The sequence below is a fragment of the Coturnix japonica genome, chromosome 2 (genome assembly GCF_001577835.2).
Source record: "Coturnix japonica isolate 7356 chromosome 2, Coturnix japonica 2.1, whole genome shotgun sequence".
Classification (NCBI taxonomy): domain Eukaryota; kingdom Metazoa; phylum Chordata; class Aves; order Galliformes; family Phasianidae; genus Coturnix; species Coturnix japonica.
The window spans coordinates 44,085,917-44,113,315 of NC_029517.1; positions in this window are offsets into that span (position 1 = coordinate 44,085,917).

The following is a 27,399-nucleotide window of genomic DNA, read 5'->3' on the forward strand; positions in this document are numbered from 1 at the left end:
CCTCTTCTTGTACACCCATGGCATAAAACAGATGTATTCAGTTTTGCAGTGCAGATTTGTGTCTCTATAGGTGGCTTTCATAGGGAGAAAAAAAAAAAAAATAAAAAAAAATCTGTCAAGTGATTGACTTGAACATTTCTGAGATTCTGTGATTTCATAGTGAACTTCCCTATGAAAAGCAGTTTACTCAATTCTGGTAAAATCATGCCTGGATGGGGTAGCATTTGATAAGTGTTGACTGGGTAAGGGAGCCTCTCACTCACAAATGTTTCCTCCCTGCGCACTCTCATACCCTTACCAGGCTTAAGAGGTTTTGTTTTGGTACAAGATGGTAATCACTGTGAGAATGAGATTCACAGAAAGAGCTGGGTAGTGAGGGAGAAACAGGGGACATGAGAAGAGATATAGGAAGGATGATGTCTAACTTCAGATTTGGTGAGTAGTTTGTTTCAAAGTAGCTCCGTAGACAATCTTGGAGGCCCTTTTACTGAATCTTTGTTGTAATCTTTTGGTAACTGACTCAGAATGAGTGTAGAAATAAAAGAAGATGAGAGCAGGGGATGTTCTCATTTCCATGCTAACCCTCCAGGGAACCTATGGTTGGTGCATGAGTCAAGGAATCAGAGAATCACTGTGGTACTGCATTAAGAATGCAGTTAGTGACAGTGCTAGAACAGGAGGTCAAAGGAGATTGCAGAGGAAGCCAAAGTCCTGGACATCTCACAGTAACCCTGTTCACAACCAAGACAGTGGAGTAGGACGATGTTCCTGTAATACACTGGATCCTGTCTTGCAAGTGTCATCTATACATCTCTTCAGTGCTCAGGTAGGAATCAAGCAGAAGTAAAAAATTTGGGATCATTTCATTATTATGTCATTATTTCATCATTATCAACTTTGACTATCTTTTATCATAAAAGGAAAATATCGCTCTCATTTACAAGAAAGGGAAGAGAATGAAGGAAGACCTGCGGAACTACAGACCAGTGATCCTCACCTCTGTGCCTCAAAAGATCATGGAACAGATCTTCCTGGAAGATATGTAGAGGCACATAGGGGACAAAAGCAGTTAGTACAAGACAGCCAGCCTAGCTTCATAATTGTCAGGTCATGTTAAGGGACATGAGGGGTAAGCAAGTGATCATCCAGCATGGCTTCACCAAGGGAAGGTTGCGCCTGATCAATCTGGTGGCCTTCTATGATGGAGTGACAGCACCAAAGATAAAGGCAACTGATGTCATATACCTGAATTTCTGCAAGGCCTTTGACATAGTCCCAAACTACATCCCTATCTCTAAACTGGAGAAAGATGGATTTGAAAGATAGACTATTCAGTAGGTAATAAATTGGTTGGAATAGTGTGGACAGAGGACTGTGGTCAGTGACTCTATGTTCAGGAGGAGGCCAGTAACAACTGGTGTTCTCCAGGTGTCTGTCTTGGGACCAGTACTCTTTACCTTCTTTATCAGTGAGATAGATGATGGGATCGAGTGCACCCTCAGCAATTTTGCTGATGACAGCAAACTGAGTGGTGCAGTTGATACAACAGAAGCAAGAGAGACTGTGATAAACTCAAAAGGTGGGCCCTTGTAAACCTAATGAGATTCAATAAAGCAAAGTACAAGGTTTAACACCTGATCAAAATAAAACCAGATATACGTACAAACTGGGAGAACAAATCCTTGAGAGTAGCCCTGCTGCGAAGGACTTGGGGATCCTAGTTGATGAAAAACTTAACATGCGCTAACAGTGTGTACTTGCAGCCCAGAAAGCAAATTGTATTCTGGATTCCATCAGAAGAGGGATGGCCAGAAGGGCAAGGGATGTCACTGTCACACTCAGTTCTGCCCTTGTGAGGCCCATGCTGGAGTACTCCATACAAGTCCAGGGCTCCCAATACAGGAAAGATGTGAAGCTTTTGGAGAGGGTGCAGAAGAGTGCCATGAAGATGATTCAATGGGTGAACCACCTCTCCTATGAAGATAATCTAATCCTAATTTAGAATTTATCCATAAGAATTAATGTATAAGGAAAGCCAGTGTAATGCAAAATTGTCTAATTCTCCTGTGAGAAAGCGGTAGTACGTTGGCATGCTTAACATCTATGTAAATTACAGCTATCAATATTTCCTTTATAAATATTTCCTGTGTCATTCTGCCTTGACGAAAGTGAATATAGAAGTCTGGGTTTGAAGTACAAAAGGGAACGGGTAAAATTTAGCCAGCTGAACTTTTGAAAGATGACTGACGCTGCTCAAAATTTCAGATTATATATTTGAGAAAATCTTATGTTTCTCTATATGTAACTTTAATAATTTAATTTTAAAAAAAAAAAAGTAGATGCTCAGAGCAATCATGACTCATGAAGAGCTGAGAGAACTATTCATAGTAAGTAAACTATGATGAATTGTTCCTTTTCTATAGTAAATTTTTGTGAACAGCCCATGATTTTCTTATATTTATTTTAAATCAATCAACTATTCACATTAGGCTTGCAAAGGGCCTGGATTATATACCCTACCAGGAGCAACTAAAGGAACTGGGGCTGTGTAGTCTGGGGAAAGGGAGGCTGAGGGGAGACCTTATTGCTCTCTTTCAATACCTGAAAAGTACTTAGAACGGGAGAGTTGGTCTCTTCTCGCTGGTGACAGGTGACAGGATGAGAGGAAATGGCCTCAAGTTGTGCCAGGGGAAGTTTAGGTTGGATATCAGGAAAACCTTATTTACAGAAAGGGTTGTTAAGCACAGGAATGGCTCCCCAGGGAGGTGGCTGAGTCACTGTCCGTAGATGTGTTTAAGAACCGTTTGGAAGTGGTACTCAGGGACATGATTTACCAGAGGGTTGTTGGAGTTAGGGTAGTATGGTTAGATTGCAGTTGGACTTGATGATCTTTAAGGTCTTTTCCAACCTGAGCAATTCTATGTTTCTGTGTGATTCATTCATAACTGTACCTCATTCTGAAAGAATTGGAAATTGGTAGTAATAGTGAACTATGGGTCAATGACTGTTCACATCTATCACTGAGTTTACTTCTGTTCTATGGTCAGCTGAATAAAATTCAGCTCTAGTTTCCAGATATTCATGTCTGTGAATTTCATACTTGTTTGTACATTTAATGTATCACTGAACACTGCCATTAGTAAATCTTTCTACTAAACTATCTGTAAAATTCAAATACAACAAGGGAAATAAAAAGGCTGAGTAAACACTTAAGGAATATTTTCTAGAAAATTATGCTAAAATGAACATTTTATGCCAAAACAATTTGAATAAGCTTTGTTCATTCCCGATAATTTCACAAGAATGAACTATTAAATGTTATTTATGTTTGGTAAGGTAGCATACATATTTATTATACTGTGTTTCCTGATAAAATGACAAGTATTTTGGAGCAATGTGGTCAGAGTGAATGAAGCTACACTTGTGATAATTTCAGTGTTGAGTACTATAAGTCCCTGGCTGATACTTAACATTCATTGAAAGATAAGTTAAAGTCGAGGAAAGATACAAGAAAGAGCAACTTTAATGGTTTTAAGCACTAAGTTATTGTCTTGTAGGAAAAAAAAAAAAAAAAGAAAAAAAGAAAAAAAAAACATTAAAAAGCAACTTCATTTAGGAGATGAGAAGTTTGAAGAGAAAAACAATTAAGTTTTATCATTATGAAAACATAGTAAGATCAGTGAGGTTTATCTAGTAAATTCCTAAAATCTAGAATTTCAGAGCTGACATTGAATCTAGTGGGAGATAATCTGAAACAAATGAGAAAATATTTTTACTGAATAGGTAGTAAATCTTTGAAAATTGCTGTCATAGGAAATTATGCAAATAGATTGTATCAGCTGTTTCAAAAGGACAATAACTCCATAAGCAGATATTGGAGACAATATGCAGGGATGTATTCTTAGTCCCATAACATTCATATGCATCAGGTATGGAAGAAGGCAGGTGGACAAAATCACAGATTCTAGCTAAATAGCATTATCCAGAGTCACTGTTAGGGAAAAGTTATGGTGTAGGCCACTGGATGTGATAACATCCCTCAGTAGAATGTTTATCATGTTCTTGTTGTACAAGAATTTCTTAATATGCCTACTTCCAGTTCGTACACTTCTAGTTCCTTATATAGAATCAATCAATTTCTTGTGATCAGGTAGCATGAGGCAGATATTATGAAAATATTGAGATTGTGACAGAGTAAATTGTTATATCTGCATATTTGCTTCACAGGTTTACTAGAAAAAATTCATTTCACAACCCCTTTCCTCATACTGTCTCTCATTCTCCCAAGACTGGATCCCTTGCTGTTAATCCTTGATGTTTGTGAAAGATCAAGTGCAAATCCAGCATGAATTCTCTTTCTTGAGCAGTGTCTCTCTTCAAGGACTGTCTCATTCTCAACTTTCATTGTTGGACTTGGAAACTGTAAATGAACAAGTACTACACAAAGTTATTGCAATGATGTAGCTCATTTTGTAGTAGAAATGAGAACAGACCAGAGAAATTCTGAACAAAATATTCAGAAATAAATGAAATTGTCATTATTGAAATGCATCTTAAAAACATAGTTAGGTCACCTGCAAGCTCCTTGCAAGAAAAGAAAGAAGAATAAAGAAAATGTAGAAATATTTTTTAAGATCACAAGGATCAGATCAAGCTTCGTTATGTAAGCTCTTGTAAAACAAAAAGTATTTCCAGGCTCCAAAGCTGATATTCTGTGATTCTGCCTCATAGCTGACAGAAAGAGAGAAGAACACTAAACTTCCTTTCATGACCTATAATTTCTTCCTCATGGCTTAATCAGGGAATGCCAGAAAATTTTCAGCAACCCATTTCCCTCGTGGTAGCAGAGGGAAAAGAAGAGTGATTCAGAGTGTCACTCTTCTACAGATGTATGATATAGAAATGAAAATATGAAACGTTTCTGAACAAAAAAATAAAAAAAAAAAAAAAATTAAAAAAGTTCTTTACCTAGCAGTGAGGAGCTGATTAAACCACTCTGCTTTTGACCTGTAAAAAGCATTAAGGACATTGCTACTAAGGCTGCAAGAAAAACAGTTTCTTTCCTTCCTCAGCCAGGTGTAACATTATCATGTTTGTGGTGGTGAAGCCCTGAATGCAAAACTCCAACAATAAAACCTGATCCATGCAGTTACATAGATTTTCTTTCTTGTCACAGAGATGTTTTAAGTTTAAGGCATACATTTAGGCTATGTAGCAACAGAGATGATCTCTCTGTGTTTATATTTCTTCAGAGAGATATTATAACAAACTTTCAGTACAGAGGTCAAGCTTCAAAGGCAGTTCCAGGTTGTTGGGATTCATTTTTCTTCTGGGTACAAAAGAGAGCTCTTACTTACTTTGAACATGGAAGAGCTGAAGCAGAGTTTAAATCAGCCTACGTTAGAGGTTAGTTCAAACAGCATGATAGAAATGATAGCACAATAAAACTGGTCTACAAATTGAGGGAACTACATAAAGGCAGCAAATAGTAATAGAGTGTCTGGGGAAATGTTTCCTCAAGTGAAAGAAAAAATTCAAAACAACCAAAACTTTTACTCAAAATGTAAATAAACATATGAAGCACAAAACAAATTTCTACTTCAAAAATATTAGCTGAATTAGCAGAAAGCCTTTCTACAATCGTACTAACATGAGAATAAAAAATGGAGAGGGATATTTACTATTAGTGTGTTAATCAGAAGTTGAAATACATAGGTCACTCTGCAAGTAATATCTCCTACTTATTTGCATGGAAACTACAACAGGTATAAAGAGCATAATAGCACTACTTGATGGGGAAAAAAAAAACAAAAACTCAGCTACATAACAGCCTTTTTCAGCACAGTCGCAACCAATAGCAATGTATTTTTACTAGCAATGAAAAAGTACTACTGTTGCTATCATCACTGTGGAAATGCACCAACCACTGCCTCACTGTGCTCACATCTACTGTTTGGTTTCCACAAACATTCAACAAGCAACAACAAATATCAACGGGTGTCATTTTTCCACATTAAAGAATTCAGTGACACACCATTACTTCATACACACTTCCATGACAAATTGCATTTTGTGAGACTGTCCCTTTGCTGCTGTCTGTCACACAGCAACAAAATGTAATGGAGTATTGGTGGGAAGGTTCAGCCTCTACTGCCATGTCACCAACATCCACCTCTGACACTGCAAGCCAACAAAAATAGGTGGCACTACCTTTGGAGGAGCCCTCACATATGAAAAGATGCAGTGAAAGGAGAAGTTAAAGAATTGATTAGCCTATGCCTACAGAAGAGAACATAAATCCCTTCACTGTCTCTGTTTCTCCCAGCAATTTGCTTACTTATCATTGTCAAGACAGATCTGGGGCAGAGCAATAGAAACAGGACCATAGTTACCATTCATTGAAACTAAGATAAATAACTTGCTCTGACCATAAAGTTCAGGAATACCTGCATATCTGTGGCTCTACAGCTGCGACTGTTCTGCTCACAAAAAAAAAACAAAATTGCATCTGACAGGTTCTTGGCAATACCAGGGAAAGTATTCACAGGTAGGCCAACAATCATATACAGAAAGAAGAGCTGAACTCACCCAACTGGTGAAGGGTGCATGACTGTTCCTGTATGAATAAGTTCCACCTTCACTTATCTCTCCCACAGCATAACACAGATTTATATGGGGAACACATTTTTGCTAGTATATTCTTGTTTATGTGTTTATTGTCAACACATACAATTTTTTATGTCCTCACACAGGATTTTTGTGTAATATATGTCCACATAGCAGGTATTTTTTGTTCATAAAAATACATTTTGTCCTCCTGTTGACTATATGACAGTAGAGTTTTAATTTAACCAGCTCAGGTATCATGAATGAAGTGCTGGTGACATGAGATTGGCATTTTATGGAATAAATAACCTGTAAGTGCCCCTCTCCTCCATTACACACTCATAGCCAGTCATTTTGGATCCAAAGTTCACTGCACCATTCTACCAGCCTGTTTATCTCACCTGACAGAAAAAATAAGCATGAAGAAAAACAAAACAGCTGGAGAGCATCTTCTAGGCTACAGAATACACCTCAATCATAAGCCAAAAAATGCTGCAGCCGGTTTAATAAAGGAGGACTATGTCCATATTGGCTAGAATCAGGAGAGGTAGAAAGGAAGAGTGAAAAGGTGGAGAACAAGAAGAAGGAGAAAACAGAGCAATATCACCCACATCTGTCAGCCCCAAGGGTCTGCTACTTGTAAGACCACAGCTTGGGTACATGAACTGCCCAACATCATTATGAGGTCTGCTGCAGAATTTTCACAGCTGTTAGTCAAGAAAAACAACTTAGGTTGCAGATATAGCTTTCACATTTTATGTAGGTGCTGTCCAAAATGGAACCTATAAGGTCCATACTCAGTGAGTCAGCAGAGTGTGACTCTGTTCAGTATGACACTTCTGAGATTTCATGAATAACAGTCAGTATTTTTTCTAGACATACTATATTCCTGTTTTTTGAGCTCAGAAACAGTTTATCTGATGAATTATCCAACATTTTGTGAATTTAGTAATGTTTGTTGTTGTACTTGAACACCTGCTACAAATCATAAGAAAATACAGCAACTATTTGCTGATCTATGGAGTATGCTACAATCTAAAGAAATGACGTCTTGTTTTGGAAAAAAATGGTAGAAGACTATAACTGATGGCTCAAGACAAATTTGCAAAGAGCAAGAGCAGATGAGTCAAAAACTCTGAGTAACAGAATCGCAGTTCACAGAATGGTTGAGGTTAGAAGGGGTATCTGGAGTTAATCTGCTCACACTCCCTTCTTCAAACAGTGATATGTCGAGGTGGGGTACTAAAGACCACAACCAGGAAGCTTCTGAAGATCTCCAAGGAGACTCCACAGGCTCTATGGGAATCCAGCTCCACAGTTACAGTATATCACAGTACAGAAGTTCTTTCTGATGTTCACATGGAATATTTTATGCTCCAATTCATTTCAGCAACATTAGAGGAAGATATGTGAATGAAGTAAGCATTTCATAACATAGTTTGGGCCAACACTAAAATGTGTCCACCAGAAAATATGAAAGGGTCTTGCACATTCATTGGAATGATGAACTACATAGAAATGTCCATTCTCTTTGAACCAATGGCCAGAAAATTACAGTGAGAAAATGAACTCCTAATGATGTGTTAGATGAGCTGGAAGGACAGTGAAATAGCTTAATGAAGTGGTTCTATGATAGTAAATGAGAATGGAATTGTCCCATATGTAAGAAGAGTACAGACAAATCAAAAATAAATTTTCACTGTCTAACGGTAGAGTACTGGATAGGAAAAGGAAACCCACAGACCTCTGGAGTAGCTCAAGACACCCATAATCATAATACTGAATTATTTTTTCTTAACAGTCTGGTTTTACATATTTGAAACATTCCAGAAACGCAACATAACTTGTAAACTGTTACTATTTTTGCATTTGATTAGGAATAGAAGAAGTAAATGGCTGGACCTTTAAGAGGTCTTAGCAAGAATTTGGAGTTGACTACCATGTCATGCTGAGGCTCCTGCATATGACACTGATGGTTTAGGAAAGAAAGACCCCCCATTAGCCTCCTCAGCTAAAAAAGATTTCAGAACAAACATAGTTTTCCCATATGGAACGATGGTTTAAAAATAAAAATATGTATTTACTGCATACATTTTTTCTGTGAATGAAGTAGTGATATAAAACACAGTAGCTGTTGGCTTATTTAAAACTAATTTCTTAACACAGACTCTCTACTCAGTGTGACAGAACACTGTTAACTGCTGAGCAGTAAATTTTTTTTAAAAATCCATGTATACAGAAAAAAAGGAAATTTGAAGCATTTTGAAAATTAAACTCACAATTATTCCAAGCAAATGACTGCTTTTAACAATTACTTACTATATTTTATAGCATAATGTTAACCTAAGCTATAAAACATAATGACTTGGACTGCAAAAGTGGCAGCATGGTTTAATTTTCATTCCAAAAATACTAATACATACCGTGTTTAACTTTTTTTTTTTTTTTTTTTTTTTTAGTGCTTTGCATTTAATGTCCAGGAATTTGTTATAAATTGCTATAAAAATTCAAATTAATTTCTTAAACAAAATAAAAAGAATTATTTCCTTCTGACCCCCTCAATCATCTACCGGACTCATAAAAGTGTTTCTTTTATTAAAGTATTAGTGAAAAAATATGTAGTCTTTTTCCAGAGCAAAGTTCTCTGTAGTGATGTGCCAAGTGATCTGATCATAATGAGGGAACTGGGTAACCATGGAGTTTGTTTTCCATCTACTTTATAATTACATCACTTATAGTTCATGTTTTTAGCCTGCAGCTACCATGAAACCTTTTTCAAAGTGTTTGACAGCCAAATCAGGTTTTCTATACTTGGCCTCCACAGCAGCAGTGGTTGGTTGTAGCCTTTCTGATAGGTATCTAAGTGGTCTCAGGCACAACACCTTGTGCCTAATTGAAGCTAAAGTACTGTACAAGGTGAAAATCAATGTGTGGAGGGAAGAGAGAGCAGTAGAAGCTGTAAATACCATTTCTGACAAGTACTTTGGGCACTAAAGGAAACACAGGCCTCTCACAAGATGGAAAATTGTAGCCCCTAGTATTTGTTTATTAGATAGTCTCATTTTCAATCTTCAGGAAAATTAAGTAATTAAATCTGTTTATTTATTTTTAACAATGAGCAGTGTCACCTAATGATTTGATAGAGACAGTGGCCTTTATTCAGACATCTGTTGAGAAAAGAATCAAGTAAAACCTAAACACCTCACAGCTTCTTGGAATGTGTTGACAATTTTTTATTTATTTTTTTTTTTTGTACAAACAGTGGAGCGAACAAGAGGCAGGGAGAGAGGACTTTCTAGATTCACTTCTAATCAGCAGGGAAGAACTAGTTGAAAATCTGAAGATGAAAGGCAACAGCAATGAGATGGGCAACAACATGACAAAATTCATTATTTTTTAGGAAGAAAGGGAGAAGGAACAGAAAATTAAAGCAATAAATGGTATGAAAGCAGATTGATCAACTGAAAGCTTTATAAGCTTGCTTTTATGAAAAATAAATCCAATTGAGAAAAAATAGTGTTCTGGAAAGTTAGTAATTGCTTTAAAAATTATATCAAGGCATGAGTGTGAATTACAGTGTAGCAGATGAAGAATGGAAAGTGAAATTTGTGATAATATGGTTTTCAACTACTTAAAACTTAAGAATGAACAACAGAGAAGCACAAGTTAGATAATTTACAGATGAGCATACAAAAATAGTTGCAGAGTGAGGAAAAAACAAAGAAGTCAATAGTTTTGCTGGCAAGAGACATGATAAGTAATACCAACAAAAGAGCCCAATGGAGAAGAAAGACATCAGCATATACTATCATAAAGCTGAAAGTAAATTTAATGTCTTTTTTTGCCCCAGTCTTTACTAAAAATGTGAGCTTCAGTCAGAGCCAAGGCAGTTCACGTTTATGATGGAGAAATGAAGAATCAGACTGAGAGTAAGAGCAAGTTTGAGATTGCTTAAATTACTTACATGATTTTAAGTCAGATGGACATATCCATTTCCACTCTAAGATACACAGATTTCACTACTGTCACAGGCATTAGATGGTTGTCTGGAAAACTTGTGACAACCAATGACATTCCAGAAGAGTAATACAAGACAAATACTGTCCATCTTTAGAAATGCAGAGGAAACAGGAATTACATCTAGGGAACTTAGCATTATAAAAACGAGTTTCAAAACATGTAAAAAGAAAAAAATAATACAGTAACAAATGAAAGGCAAAATGATTGTCAAACTGGTCTCATTTTCTTCTATAATAAGACAATAAACTTTTCTGTTTGGAGAAGACATAATGTCTCGATGCCTTGGTATTATATATTGACAAATAAACTACACATGGTCACAATACAGAAAACCAGATACTAGAATGTTCTGAAAGATTTTGGAAAACTGTATTTTCACTAGTACTCTAGAAGACAGATATTAAATTGTCAGTTTCCAAAAAGATGAACAGCACACAAGGGGATGTCAGTAAAAGTTTTTTTCTAAGAACATACAAAGTCTCATCTGGAGGGGTCATTTCTCTCATATGAGACATCATTCAACCAAAGCTTATGCAGAAAACAAAGAAAATTAACAGATCTGAGAGACAGTTCTTGCAAAGTACATTTGTTGTTTGATTTGAAGAAAATATAAGGAATAATAAGTAGGATGTACAAATTTGACCAAGGAGTAAGTTGCTCTCTGCAGTAAGTGTGGGTAGGGAAGAAATAAAAGCTTTAAAACTGGTCCAGTAGAGCTCAGCAGGGAATAAAACTTCCTGGTGGGAAGAAGACTTAAGAGCAGGAAGGGGACTCCCAGACAGACAGTTGAATTCTTAGTTTTCAAAACAAGACTGGGAAAACATTTTCCACATGATAACTTAATGTAACCAAATTTAAGATTAACTAAATGAGCTGGCTAACATCCACAGTTTTCCTCTAAATCTATCTGTCTGACGTGAAGGGAATGCAGGAGAGGATGACCAAACCAGTTTAAGGTGAAAGATCTTACTGAATTATAAGACTGTATAAAATTAATCTCTGTGCTTGCTTCAATGAGCAATCCAGAAAGTGAACTGTTTGAAGACCATTAAAAACAGTTAATTTTTGAATACTTTGAGGTTTGGGGTATTGTTTTAACTCTTCTCCCTATGTAAGTGTTTGCTTTTGGGAAAATTCCTTCCAATTTGAAATCACTGCTATTTCAGAACACAACTAAGTACAAAAGTTGTAACACAATAGAAATTGTTTTCTATCATTTTGTGAATTACATAACCTGTATCTTCTTTTTCCAATCTGAATCTGATTTTGAAAGCCAACATGCTTTTAATCTGATCCAAATGTCATTCATGTCTATTGTCAAACATTCCATATCTTTAATTTGAGCTAAAGAAAACAACAGTTCACATAAAAAAACATATTTCATGAAATAACTGTATGGCTCAAACTTAATTGTTTTATCTTGACATTTTTCAAAAATATCCTCATACTTTTAAATTACTGAATTGTTCTTGCTAAATTGTTAGCATTTTTTGCTATATTCTTTCAACATAGTTTTGCTGGAGCATGGAGAAACTGAAAGTAACATCACAACATTAGAGAAATGAAACTCATGATAAAATGCATCTACAATGTGAATTAAACATGTTAAATGTTGTGTGTCTTCTACTTCTGAATCCATCCCTCAACAATATGATGTGTGTGACTTTTGACTAGTAATATATGAGAAAATATAACGAAAAATAATATTATTTTTGTTATAAATTGTTTTAAAACAATTCATAGCATACTGTCATTACAGACAATGCATAGTTTAAGTTTATATTATTCAAAGATCACAGGTTTTCATGTTACACTGGCAATTCAGACTTTCTACAGTGTACTGTACCTGTATTTATGGTATTCACATGTGTCTCACATGTATGTTGTTTTTCTCTTATCCTTCTCTCCATTCCTTTTGGAACCATCAGCCTGAAATTTTGCGGTGTTCTAAATGGCTACTTACTGTTTGTTTCTGATACTTCTTTTCTCAGCCTTAATGTTTTCCCTGCTATCTTCTAAAATTAGGGATTAGGTGATCATTATATCTATCCTGAGCCCAGTTACTTCTATTTGGATTTGTGCCTATTCATATTCTCCTTAACTTGATGAACCTGACTCAGCGTACTGCTTACATTAAGTTTGTTTTAGCCTGCTTTGTTACACAAACATGCGCTGATGCATTTGCATAACCCTGTGTGTCTTAATGATATATTGAAGATGGATATGTGAGCACAATTAAAATGTAATTTTAAATGAAATAACTTTCTCACTTCTTTTTACCACTTTTCAATTGTGTCTGTCTATGAAACAAAATCTACCAAAAAAGCCACAATGAGAGGTATGCGGATTCACAGAGACCTTGAATTAAACTCAGTAACACAACAGAAAATATGACCATTCTCCAGTGCTTCTCCTTGGTTTGCTTATTAGTAATATTATAATAATTATTAATAATAATATAATTATTATTATATAACTATATATAATTATATAATTATTATTATATAATTAGTAATAATTATATATTCTGAAGTAAAAGTATTTTGGAAAAATAGAAAACATTTCAATTGTTGCCATTTCTGTTTAACACTGGAGGAAAATATATCTATATATATTTCACATTGATTGAAAGCTTAACATTAACATTAACATAATTATCATTGTGCCCAGGTGGCCAAGAAGGCCAATGGCATCCTGGCTTGTATAAGGAATGGTGTGGTGAGCAGGAGTAGGGAAGTCATCCTGCCCCTGTACTCAGCAATGGTGAAGCCTCACTTCAAGCACTTTGTTCTGTTTGGGGCACCTCAGTAGATAAAGAACGTGGATGTACTGGTGCAGGTCCAGAGAAGGGCAACAAGGCTTGTGAAGGGCTTGGAAAATCAGCCCTATGAGGAGAGGCTGAAGGAGATGGAGCTGCTTAATCTGGGGAAAAGGAGGCAGAGAGGAGACCTTATCACTCTCTACCAATACCTGAAAGGTGCTTACAGTGAGAGCGGGACAGGTCTCTTCTCACTGGTGACAAGTGATAGGATGAGGGGAAATGGCCTCAAGTTGTGCCAGGGTAAGTTTAGGTTGGACGTTAGGAAACACTTCTTTACAGAAAGGGTAGTTAAGTACTGGAATAGGCTCCCCAGAGAGGTGGTCAAGTCACCATCCCTGGATGTGTTTAAGAGCAGTTTGGATGTGGTGCTCAGAGATATGATTTAGCAGAGGGTTGTTAGAGTTAGGGTACTATGGTTAGGCTGTGGTTGGACTTGATGATCTTTAAGGTCTTTTCCAAGCTAAGTAATTCTATGATTCTATGATGTACAATAATTGGTTGCCATTCAGTTACATACTTGAAAATTTGACCAAGTCTTATTTTTATAACCTGTCTTATAAAATGAGTTTTCTTCATTTTATATAGTAATTTATACACATGTATACATTACTGTGTATTATGTAATATAATTTTATAATGTACAATAGTTTTAGATTTAAATGTGCGTGTTATTAGTTTGCAAGATAGTTTACAAGAAACACTACTATTACTATTTACTTGGTTTAAGTATAAAAAGATACCACCACGGAGTTACATGGCATAAAATTTGTCTGTACATTACAGCAATTAAAAAAGATATAATGTAGTTGCTTTCCTTATGCAGAGGAGAACTGAGATTGCCTTGAGATGATTTAAATACACCCATAAATCAGATAAACTAAACAAAGTAAACTTTGCTTTGCATAGATGTGACAGGCAGATGTGGCTCTGCTTTTTATTTCATAGCTGTAATCTGTACTGGATTTAAGTTATTTCCTGAAAAACAAGTCATGCACTCAAAGCTGAAACATCACTAGTAGCTTCAGATCAGTGCCTGCTTTTAGCAGGGATCATGTCTCTGTTTAGATTCCTTTTCTCTGGGGAAGAAGAAGAATATAAATTGTTGTTTCAGGGCTTTTTCTTAAGGGATCTTAAGAGAGGCCAGTAGATATCAAGGCATTCAGATAGAAGGATCATTCTGTTGATATATGTTTGTTTAAAAGTTTCATTGGAATTATTAGATAGTTTTTGGCAAGGGGCACAAAATGTTTTCATTGTAGTGGCTTTGTTTCTATACCATGTTAATCTATTGCTCTTTTAAGGCATAATTGATATATATACCAGGGTAATTACATTATATTGTAGAGAAAGTACACTATTAGTAGGGTCTTTTGATTAAACAGGAAGCTTTTATGGGTTTTAGTTTTCAATTTTTTCACTCTGCATGATTGGTAATGACTTATTAGAATTAAGAGACCAAGCTTATCCTTGGTATTCATACTCTTCCAATTAAAGGTAATGGGTGAAATGTCATACTCAGTTATGTGAGCATGATCTCTAACAACTTCCTAGTAATTTTTATACAAGCTATGAACACAAAATCTAACACCACAGCTGAGATCACTATGAAGTCCTTATTCTTGTTCCCTTGTAAATGAATACTCCATATGCATGAAAGCCCTTCTTAATAGATGGCTCAAAATCTAATGAATGAGCCAAAAACACCAAAGTGTTTGACAGGAGGAAACCACAACACTGCTGCCTTTACAGTCATGACAGTAGATAAACACCTGCTACAAGCAGGTGGATGAGGCAAAGATGGCATTAACATAAATCATGCTTCATATTTCCCTAAGATTTCATACTCATCTGCTTTCTTTTGGGTTCTATCTAAACACTGTTTTTCCTGGATTGCATGGTAGCTACTAGTCAGACCGCACTTCTGAACCTGTCTGTTCTGTCTTGCTGTAAAGCTATGTTCTGAGATTATGAGTGAAAACTGTATTGAATTGGACTCTGCTCAGCAGGGGTTAGGCACCCTAGAAGACCTCTGGTGATAGCACACAAATAACTCTGTGGACTCCTTACAGTCCTTCTCATATTTGGCATGTTCAAAACAAATGCTTCGCTTGGTATTATTTTTTGAGGTTATTAACTTATTTTCTACAAAAAGAGACATGTAATTCACTTAGAATGTCAGGAGGTTATTAAGAAAACATCATTCATGTGGGACTGTGTTCAATGACTCAATTTTAATTTAAAACTAGACTTAGATTGTGATTAGACTGGCCTGAAAGCCTATATTGCTTTTACAGTGCCATTCCAAAAAGTGTAAAAGGCAGCCCATGATACACCCTTGCTAGGACAATACCCTGGTATACTAAGTCCATTAGTTTGTTATGATAAAGTCTACATGGCATTTTTAATTTGTTTATTAAATTTATAATCTTAGGTTCATTTTGACAAGTCTGCTTAGGTGTCACATAAATTGGCAGCAAAACAACTGGAAACTTCCCTGTGCTATTCCTCTACTTAGTACTAATGGTTTTTGCTTCAGTCCATCACTCTTGCATTCATTAGATTATTCTGACCAACCCTCTCCATCCAACATCTCATCATTCAAAACCTTGAACTTTTAAAGTATATTTCAACACCAGAATTTCTTTTTCTTTTTACAGATGACAGTCCTGGATGCCAATGAATATTTTGATCTGGGTTTTATGCACAAAATGCAGAATTTCATAATATAAACTTCAGAGAAAGGATCTGACTGGCTAGGAAAAATAAATAAATAAATAAAAAAAAAAAAGGTGTGCTTTAAATACAGAATGTGGTTGTTTTAAGTCACAGTATTTTTGAGAAAGACTACATGAGCCCTCTGTAGATGTCTTTATAATGAGCTTCCACATTAATTTTAAGAAATCAGTATGATGTGCTGCTTGCAGATTATAATGTAATTCTGTAATACAAATTAGATCAGCTTTGAATGTCTTTGAAATGTAGTGTGTTAAAAATGGTATGTACAGGTTAAAAGATACAGATTCAGAACACCGGGATTTACATGAAATTATCACACATGCTTTGATAGAGTCCTAGACTGATTCAAAAGAGCAAGATTCATATGAAGCTGTCTCATTTTCTTTGATAGCCACCTTGATCTTTATGCAGTCATCTATTAATTATATTACAGATAAGGTAAATAAAAGTGTTGAAATATTGAGATCACAGTCTCCTTTTTTCTTGTGAAGACTAAAGGTATGCTTCTGTGAAGTCAGTGAGCAATGGGAGATGATAAAGGTATTCTTTAGCTGTCAGACCATATTTATTTTGACACGTGACTGAAAGATCTAGAGTTCAATAGCTAAGAGCATAACTGAAAGGGTAAAACTTATATGTGATCTAGACCAAAGGTACTATAAGACATAGTACAGATTTTCCAGGACCAATGCAATGGATAGCACTGTGAGGGTTCTCATGTTAGTAGTATATTTCATTATGTTTACAAAAGGTTGTGCTCTGAACCCAGTCAGTCAATGCACTGATCACATCATAAAATTGCCATTAATATTACTGTTAATACTATTGTTCTGTATGTTTTAGTCGCAGTCTTTAAAGACTTTATTTTCCAAACATGTATATCATTCCTACCACCACTGACAATATTTATGCTATAAATATATGAAGAGGAAAAACAGTGCTTATGCTTTTAAAAGTAGTTTTTATAAATACTGTAATAATAAAATTATTCGGAATCCTGTCCAGTATTTTTTGTACTAAAATTCTTTTGTAAACTCACTTTGTAGTCAAGATAGATGAGTTTTTTGTAAGTTTATTTTTTGCAAACTAAGGAATACAATTAGGTGACTTTTATCTAAATCTTAAATCTGCTGACCTGCTCTTAAAGTTTTGGAAAATGAGTAAGCAGGCAATGGCTGCAGCAACAGTCTCTTGCACTGAAATCCTATAGGTAGTTATTCCTAATTTTGACTCTTGCTAGATACATTTATTATATGGGAAAATTGCATAATATGCACAATGATTATATATACTCTGAAGAGAACATAGAGAATGAGAGTGAAGACTGTTGTAACACAGTTCCTTGCAGAAAAATATGTGGAAATGTATAAAAAAGAAATCTCATGTGATGACCAGGATGAATAGTCTCTGCTATATATAGGTTGTTCTCACTTGGGACAATGTGATGATTTGAATGTTAAAATTATTTTTGGTAGGAAGGAAGGAAGGAAGGAAGGAAGGAAGGAAGGAAGGAAGGAAGGAAGGAAGGAAGGAAGGAAAGGAAGGAAAGGGAAGGAGATGAAGGAAGGCAAGGAAGGAAGAAGGAAGGAGAGTGAAGGAAGAAGGAAGGAAGGAAGGAAGAAGAAGGAAGGAAGAAGGAAGGAAGGAAGGAAGGAAAGGAAGGAAGGAAGGAAGGAAGGAAGAAGGAAAGGAAGGAAGGAAGAAGGCAAGGAGGAAGGAAGGAAGGAAGAAAAGAAGAAAGAAAGAAAAGGAAAGAAAGAAAGAAAGAAAGAAAGAAAGAAAGAAAGAAAGAAAGAAAGAAAGAAAGAAAGAAAGAAAGAAAGAAAGAAAGAAAGAAAGAAAAAGGATTATTATAATGTAGCAATGTCCAAATATAAGAAAAGGAGATTATATGATAAGTATGCATTTTTTCTTTAAAATGAGACTGAAGGATTGCCAGCTTGTGATGTGCTGATTGTCCTCTAAGAATGTAGCTTCAACAGGTTTCCTTTCCTAAGCCTAGATAGCTGTAAAACACATCTAGTGGGCATGAATGTCCATTGATATTTTGGATTTTGGCTGATCGCGTGATGCATGATTGATATTTTTGAAAATAACCCCCAAAACTACATATTAGACAGCATTATATATGTCTATGTGGACAAATTCACCAGGACCTTGCTATGCAGATTTACCCCCTTAGATTTTTTGCTTTGTTTTATGATTCATTTGGTTTTTTACTTTCCAGATTATCTCCAAATGATTCTGGATTGTAGTCTAACATAATGCAGAATCTCACACTATAAAAGCCATGATAGTTGTCACGGTTTTGTAATTTTTGCTACCGGTATTCCACATCACAACATCATGTGGAGTACAGAGAAGAAGAACTACAAATCCAAGAGGACCTCATGGTCAGAGAGGAAAATATGTCATGGAAGTGATGTTGGCTCTCTCTCTCACTGCCTGGCAGTTGGTACGGTTGTGTTTCCAAGTTGTGTGCTTTCAACTTCAAAGTAGGCTTCTCGGTATTCAGAAAACTCTTTTTCTTATTTTACTTGATTTATTAGCCTCAGTTTCAATTAGATTGAATTATATTGCGTTAACTTGCATTCCAGTATCATAGTTAGTAAAATAAGTTTTCTTCCTTAGATCATTGCTGCTGCTCTGTTTGTTTCCTTGAGCCCACCTCCCATCTCCCTACACCTTTCCCTTTTCCTTTCCAATTTTTTAGGGCCAGGGGGCCCACAGGCCTACTGCTTTCCTGCCACAGACATAGACTGATCTAGATAACTCCGTGACAATAGAAAACGTGATTCACAAACTATGTAAGATCACCGGACTTGTAGTCACAAATGTCTTCTGATGTTCTAAATTGATTCTTGCTCTCTCTGCAGCTGCAAAAGTGGCTCAGGCACGCAACTTTTTGATGTGAACAGAACTAATCTTGTGATATCACTATGAGAATCAGCAGAGGGGGATGATATCAACTGACCACTTCTAGGTGGTGAAAAAAAAATCAAGTAGGACAGGTGCCTTCAGGGACAAATAGCAGATTTGCAAGAGGGGTACTTTTTTTTTCCCAGATCAGGGTTCTTATTTAAGAACCCCTTTCCTATCTTTTCATTCCAGTTCTTCCATCTCTTTAGAAGATGTCTTTATAAAAAGTCTTTAAAAAAAAATAAACAAAATCCACTAATTTTCTTTTTTTTTTTTTTTTTTAATTTACTATGGCTGAGCCCCTAGAAGTAGAATGCTTCTGTATTTTTTTAGTTTTAGTATTGAGTTTTTTCTCTACTAGAGCTTTTACTCAAGGTACCTCATTGTTTCGGTGTTTAATATATGTACCTTTGTTTGAGAATGAAAATAAGTGTTTTCTTGTGGGAAAAAGCTATATTCATGGGATAACAAGACAAAGAGAGATACAATATCTGAGATCAGCTGTGGAATTCTGAGACAATAGTGTATTGACAGATTATTAGAAGACCTTGACTTATCATATTTTTTGAAAGGTCACTTCCTTATGACAACAAAGACTGGAACTTCAGATGGCAGTCTCCTCTTCCAGCTACAAAGCATCTGACAAAACCCAGCGGTATAGCACAGCAGAGACTACTCAACAGATGACTGTAACTGGTGTCCTCAGATCAAACTTCATCTATTTTTGACGTACTGTACTCCAAAGCACTTGTGTTTGTATTTACATATAGCGTGTTCAACAATAACATTTCTGTACATGCTTTTCAGTACAAAAAGAAGCTTCAAATGGAATATAAATATGTCTCACAATGCATATATGTCTGTAACATATAAAGAATGTGGGAAACTGCCCATCTTTCTACTTTTCTGCCAAAATGTGCAGAATGCCATCTAATACAAAAACAACTGTTCTGTGAGTTATAGATATATCTAGAAGGCAAAAAATGATGTTCATAACCACCCATATCATTTAAGCCTTTTTTATTGTATTTCATTCTTGTCCTTATTTTCCCGCAAGCTAGCCATGGGATGCCTTTGCAACACCCATTGTAGCATTAATATAAGGCATTCTGACAGTGTCTTTCTCTAAAAATACACTTGAACTAGCTGAACTTCCTGATCTACTTCTCTCCCCAAAATAAACAACGAATAAGAATTGCTTATGTTTTAGAAGAAGCTGCTGTGAAAGCCATTTAAGTGACTCTGTAGACACATGTTTAACTGCATATAATAAGTTTTTTATTATACACGATTCCAGATATGAAAACCACAAAGGATTTAATTGGAACATAAAAAGAGCAATGTACTTAATCTGATATTTTAAGATTTAGTAATTGCATTTAATATTTTAAAATGTATGAAAATCATGAATTGCAATAGATTATTTTGGAAAAGGTCCCATGTTATTTGTTCCCTAATAGCCCCAGAGATGCTACTATTTTTTTTTCTTTTTCTTTCTTTTTTTAATAAGAGAAATATAAATTTTATTTTAAAAGCTTGAGAACGTTGCTGTATATATGTATAGAGATAGGTTACTTTCCTTTTCATCTTTTTTTTTATCCAAATTCTGATTTCTTTGCCTTTGTCAGTTTAAATTAGGCTTTTAGTGTTATTTTAACATTTAATATTTAATATGCACTGAAAAGGGTCCAGGCCTAATGTTAGCACAGCTGTGAAATTTGATTTTTATCCTTCTTGCTAAAAGACTTGCGGGAGTATAAAGATTTTTATAGTAGTGCTTCCTAAGGAGGCAAAAATAATCAGTATAATATGACTTTTAAAAAGTAGATAATTTGCACAGTACTCCTAAACATAGTAGTGATTAAATAAACACCAGGTAGGGTCACCTGCTGCTTGTAAGCTGGTAAGTATAACTTAAGCATTACCATCCACTCCTGCTTTTTATGTATCAAATTCTGGCACTGTGACAGCTCTGCTAACATATTCCATAGAGTCCTAAAATCATTTTGTGGAAAGAACCTCTGGAGGTGATCTAGTCCAACAAGGCCAACTGGAATCAGGTTGCTCGAGGATTTGCCTGGCTGATTTTTGAGTATCTCAACAGACAAAGTATTCCAAAAATCCCTGTCATTTCCCATGTTTGAAAATACTTGTAAAAAAAGAAAAAAGAAAAAATATTCATTGCCTAACTTATATTGGCTGGGAAATCCAAGTGGACACAGTCCTCCCCAGTGCTGTGCAGAAGAGTACTAATACTTCATTTCACCTGTAACTGCCCTAGTCAGCTTACCACTTCCCTTTGTCTAGAAATTCTCTTCAGTTTTCTTCAGAAGCATTTTGGTTGTAGCATAATTGGCCACAGCTGGAAGTACGCTGCCTGCTCCAGCATGGGACAAAAATGACCATGTGGATGCACACAGAGGTTGTTTCAATTTGTGATTAGGTTTAATTCTCCTCATCCTACACTCCTAGATGGAATTTGGCCTTGTTTGTCTTGACTAAAGTAGGCACTTGGAGCTATCAGTTTCTCCAGGATGATAAATGCCTTTTGTTATCTCCCTTCAGAAACAGAAGTCTTAAGCTGGAAAGAATCCACAGGGCTTGAAATAATGGGATAGAATTTGTATCACAGGGAGACAATGCTCAGTTTGACAAGCCTAGTACCAGTGTTTCCTACCTCCAAGGTACCTCTGTGTCCTCCATCCCAACTACCCACTTGCAGCTGTCTAAGCCACTTTGCACTACTTCAAGGGACAAGACCCCAGCAAAGTCAGATTGTGAGCTACAGGTGCTTCCAGTGCCTGTAAGAGACTGGAAGTAATGAAGTTTGCCTTTCTGCAACAAATGTTATGCCTATTTCTCTAGATAAATTCAGCAAGGGTCAGGTACATAGGCAGAAAATGCACCTCTTGGAGTCCCCTCAGCATCTCCTACAGTCATATCATCCTCCCATATGTCTAGGCCCCAGTGGCCTAGTGCAGGAAAGCTGTTTTGCCCCACGGTTTCCCCATGTTTCCTCCATATCCTTCCTCCTTCAGTCCTTTTCCTTTCCAGGTATCCAGGCTTGATAGGCAGTTAGATGAGTTGCAATCACTTTTCTAGGAAGTGTTTGAAGCCTACTGCTGCATAGCAGGGCCATTCTCCCGCTTCTGGTGCAGTTGTTACGGACACTAATTAAGCAGTTTTTGGAAAGACTTGATTAATGGGTTAGAAAACAGCCACTCTTTCCTGAGCTGGGCTGATCTCTGGGAAATTTTTTATTCTTCAAAAAGTTGATGCAAAGTTCTTCACACTCCAATCTCACAACTGCTCCCTTTTCCCCCTCTTACAATCCTGCCTACTCCAAGATCACTCAGTGATCACAGGGATGACACATTCAGCAAGCTGAGGGGTGAGTCATGAATGCAGCTTTCCTTTGGGGGCTGTAGAATAATGGGTTACCCAATGTGGGTTGTCAGGAGACCAGTGACAACAAGAGCAGAGATGGAGCACCTCTATTTCCTGCCTCAAGGATTTGAGTTCTCTGTTGAAGACACTCACTGAATGGGTATATGGTCAAAAACAGGACACTGAAGAAAAAGATATTTTACAATCATATTTTCAACAGTTCTGCGTTTAATTAATGTCACTTTGTTTTATAATGTATTGTTATCTATTTATGATGGTGTGTTTTTTTCTCAGTAAGAAAATACCTATTACTCATGATCAAGATTTCTACATTTTTATTTCTCATTTTGTACTGGTAATTTACAAATCCTCAACGTAAGGCAGACCAAATTTCTAAATGTATTTTAATTTTTGTTTTTGCTTTTGTTTTTGTTTTTATATTAGAGTGTACTGTATTTAACTAGCAATGTTACTTAAATCAGTAATATCCAAAACATATCTGGCATCTAAAATATTTCATATCATTGACAGAAACTTCTTGAAAATAATGCTGGATAGTAATAGTCTGTTTCATGTAATAGTAAAAGCACATCCTAATGAATTGCAATATATTATGTTCTAAATTAATATGCCACCCTCCTAGATTAACTGCATAAGAGAGTATAACACAACAAGACCCCGACTTCTAAAATGATAACCTTACAAAACTGTACTTTAAATAAGATAGAATAGTGGAATGATATATTTTCTATCACTACTAAGAAGCAGGAGATTAAAAAAAAAAAAAATCAGTTTTTTATAAACATACAAAGAAACTTAGGCAATAAATTTGTTGCAATAACAATAGGAAAATATACTTTAGTTATTATAACTGTACATTTACTTATTGCCATGGGATTTAAAATAAATGGATTTTTAAAAATATATAGATAGGAGGTTATTACTGCAACTTTTGGTAAATTAAACTTTCATTCTATTATCTGATCTTTTAGTTAGTGTAAGTAGATAGTTGTCAGTAGCACTCCAGATTGTTTTTTTGATAGAATTAAGATACACTTTTACTAAAACCACCTTAGCCAAGCTTATATCAAGAACTAGCTCTTCCATGTTGCTATAAAACCAACTTATTACCTGTCTGCATCAGTTAGTGATGTCAGATATTTCACAAGCAACACTGTTTAATATTTTGCAACTAGTAACAGCAGTTTGAACATGATCTCTATATTCATTGGTCTTGACTTTAGAGGAAAAAAGGATGTCTGCTTATGTGTAAGCTGGTATGTAAAGCAGATTTTGCATATTATGTATTTGGGGTAGTTGGAAAAAATAATAATAATAAAAAAAAAAGATTGAAAAAAACATCCTAAAAATATTTTTGATCAATTATTTTTGAGAAGTTTTAGCTGAGGAACAAAGAATGGGCACTTTTGTGAGCTCATCTTCTGTAATCCATTGATTTTTATGACTTTCTGCGTGGAAAATGAAGGGTTGAACAGAAAGAATAAGTTGCCTGAAAGAACATGGTAGAAGACCTAATAAGAAGACCAAATTTAATTCAAGAGGCAGGAGGAACTCAATTGAAGTTTTACAGTCCATCCTTCACAGTCAAAGAATTTTCACAGCTCTTCACGATTATTCCTGCTGATATTACAGCAACTGTGAAGGTAAGCACATCAGAGTAACAGTTAACGAAACTAAAATACGCATAGCCTTTCTTCATTACAATCAGTTATTACCGTAAGAAAACCTGAACCAATATGATAGATCTCTTCTTCCTCTGCTTTGACAAACCATAGAGAGCTCTAAGACTCTACCAAAGGAATCTCCTTATACAAGCATAAAAAAGATATACACTTAATATAACTGGAAGGGTTTCTTGAACAAATAAAGACACACAGTATTGCCTCTTATTCCACCTCATTTTCAGCACTGAGTTTCTTCAGCTTTGAAATGAGAATTTATTTTCCGGACTAAAGAGAAATTATATTGAAATGGAAAGGAAAACTATTGACATACACCTTTGCTTTCATATGCTCAGAAATTTCTGAATGGAATGCACTTTTAAAAACAGGGAACGATCCTCTTTCTTATTTAAGTAGTGACTGTTAAGACACATCTCTCAGAATACAGCAGGGATTCTGTATGTAAAGGGATTTTGAAGTATATCTGAAGAAATATGTTTTCCCCATTTATACATTTTGAAGGCAAAGAGGAGAGATCTGGAATTTACTCTCTCAACAAAAGCAAGCCATTTTTAACATCAGGGGAATAACTGTTCATGACTACCAATTAACAAACATTTTAATGTGATCTTACCATCAGCATACACTTAGTCAGATATATATTATCGAGTTAAATCTCCAGAAAAGGTAAGAAGTCTATCTCTCTAAGACTTGTGAATCAATGTTTGAAACCCTTGAGCTTAAAAATGTATGTAGTGTGAGTACACTACTCCAGTTTTACACAGAATAAATTTCATTGATTTCTGGAGAAAGTACTGTAACAAGAAATCAGATTTCTGCATTTCTTGCAGGTCTAACATTGTTTTCTAAGGCAAATTTGGGAAACAAACAAACAAGCAGACAGAAGAACATAAAATCAAAACTGTTTCACAATGAAAAAAAATACAAAGGATTTTTTTCATATTCCATACCGATTTTAAAATGTATCTCTTGAACACATCATGAACGTGGAAAAGAAATAAAAGTTCTACTTATTTTGTAGTGACCTGAATTTAGCATCAGATGTTAAAATCGAGACATGAAATTTTGGTAAAGAGATAAAAGTCAGAACAGAGACCTGACCACATGCCGGATGATATTAGTGGCAGATGTGATCGTCAGAAGTGTGATGGCATTTCCTCTGAATAGGCGAATGTACTCTTCAAACTTTGATGTTAACATGATTAGCAATGAAAGTATGCTTTGTTCCTTTGCCTTCACATGGTCTCAATATTGGCAGTTATCGTTTACTTGTATTTTTAAATCAAATATTATCCTGCCCTGTATTCATGTGCAGATGCTTTGCACAATGCCGCTTTTTCTGTTGGACCTAAAAGAAAACTGTGAACCACTGTACTGAACAGAGGCTAAATAGATATACATAGTGTTTTTCTTTTTTACTTGAAACAAGTATTCATATTTCATAGTTTTATACTGGAAGTCCCACTACCATACTTTCCACTTTGCAACAGTATCACTAAAATTTTGTCCATTGTTCCCCAGACAGCTGTTAATTGACTACAAGCACAACTATACTGCAAGATTATTTCCACTTTATTAAGCAACAGGATTTGCAGGCAATAGTATAATCAATATAACATTAATATATCACTTAATCAAGTAAGATTACAAGCACTGCCTGTGGCCTGAAAATATACATCATTTTGTCCAGCAATAGCAGTTGCAGAAAAAAGATACAGATCATAATGTCTGACAAGCGAATTTGCATATTTTATCTGAAACTTTGGTAAGATGTCCTGTTTATTCCACATGCATCACCATCAGCTGCCTAAAAATTCTCCTTTATCTGTCTTAAGATATAAGAGTTGTGGAAGAATGATCCTATGCTGAAATTTAAAATAGCAAGACATGCTCTTGAGTGCATACTGGGATTGGTTCTTCTATTCAAACTTCTGTGAATGCTCCTGAAAGTCAATGACACTTGCTATATCTGACATGTTACTTGTATGAGTAACGATGGCATGACTGAACTCAGAGTGACTGTGAGTGACTAATAAGTGAAATATGAAAAAGAACGTCAAATGTTTCACTAGACTGCAAGAACAAAATAGATAAACTGCTGTTAAGTCTTGCACTTTAGAACACCACTGAATGTCTTTCAGCTGCAGCAATAAATCTGTGTGTACTTACCAAGTTCTGTGAACCTAAAATAGCATTTACTATTTCCATGAACTTTATCTGTACTTTAATGAATGACACTTGAGATGACAAAATCTATTCAAATAGTATAGATGTTGAAATGCCCTTGAACATTTCTCAAAAAACTTGCACAGATAGTCTCTGATATTCTTCTGTGGCTTCTTTTCTTAGAAAAACATTTTTTATTCTTAACTGTAGTAGAGCCTTGCCAACCTGGAAAGCTGTCTGCTCTATCCTGTTGTAATTCGGTTCTCTAGGCAACCTTAAGGACAAATTCCCTGACCAAATTCCCTCACTGCTTCTATCATGATGCATCCTTCTTTTGGAATGCCCTCTGATGCATGATACATAGGCTGTAGCTGCAAAAGGAAATGGCTGGGAGAAAACCATGAGTGTCCATTGCCTCTAGTACATCCCCCTATACACCTTCAATACCTGTGCACTGTACTGACCTTCCTGAAAAGCCTACCTACACCTCCCTCCGAAGACTTTGCAGCGCAATACCATAAGACCTACATTCCATACCCATCCCATTTTTTCTTTCTCCACACAATATATGTCTTCAAAAAGTCATAATATACATAGGCCTTTTATCTGTAGATATAGAACACAAGGAAATGATAGTATGTTACCTCTGGAAAATAAATAAATCAGAATAAAATCTGGGGAGATTTAGTTTAGGAGTATGGTCCAGAAAAGTCAATTACAACAGATGTAATTTTTTGGAGAGCACTGACTTTTCTGGACCAAGACAACTTAATGTAAAGTGGAAAGCAGTAATGCAATAAATAAGAAAAGCTGACAGAGGTCTAATACCAAAACAAAGACTGTAATTTTTTGGAAAGGAGCAAAACATAAGGATGTCCATCATTATAGATTACTGTGCAGATCCATTTTGGGGATGGAAGAGGTGAAAACAGATCTCCAAACTTGTAACAAAAAACATGAAGGAGGAAAGTAGGGCAGAAGATGATATTTGCAAAAGAAAGATACTTTCAGACACAAAGTAAGACGCTGTCATGCACACAA